This window comes from Petaurus breviceps, unplaced genomic scaffold (assembly GCF_028583685.1).
Source record: "Petaurus breviceps papuanus isolate PSGF00001 unplaced genomic scaffold, PetGlider_PUasm1.0 129, whole genome shotgun sequence".
In the NCBI taxonomy this organism is placed as follows: domain Eukaryota; kingdom Metazoa; phylum Chordata; class Mammalia; order Diprotodontia; family Petauridae; genus Petaurus; species Petaurus breviceps.
Window position 1 is genome coordinate 10,338,008 of NW_027185665.1, and position 217 is coordinate 10,338,224.

Here is a 217-nt window from a genome sequence, read left to right on the forward strand (position 1 = left end):
CTTTCAGTTGTAGCTGTGGATGTGCTGGTAGTGGTCTCAGGGGTAGTAGTAATTGAAGTGGCTGTGGTACTTTCAGTTGTAGTTGTTGTGGACTCAGATGTGGCTGTGGATGTGCTGGTACTGGTCTCAGGAGTAGTGGTGGCTGTGGTGGTGGTGGTGGTCTCAGGAATAGTAGTAGTTGAAGTGGCTGTGGTGCTTCCAGTTGTAGTTGTTATGG

At 49.3% G+C, this 217-nt stretch overlaps 1 protein-coding gene across 1 annotated transcript in view; it reads right to left on the reverse strand.

The window, feature by feature from the left end:
- LOC138173597 (mucin-22-like) overlaps positions 1 to 217 on the reverse strand; it is a 24,603-nt gene that overhangs the window by 444 nt on the left and 23,942 nt on the right. The gene's annotated exons all lie outside the window — the stretch shown is intronic.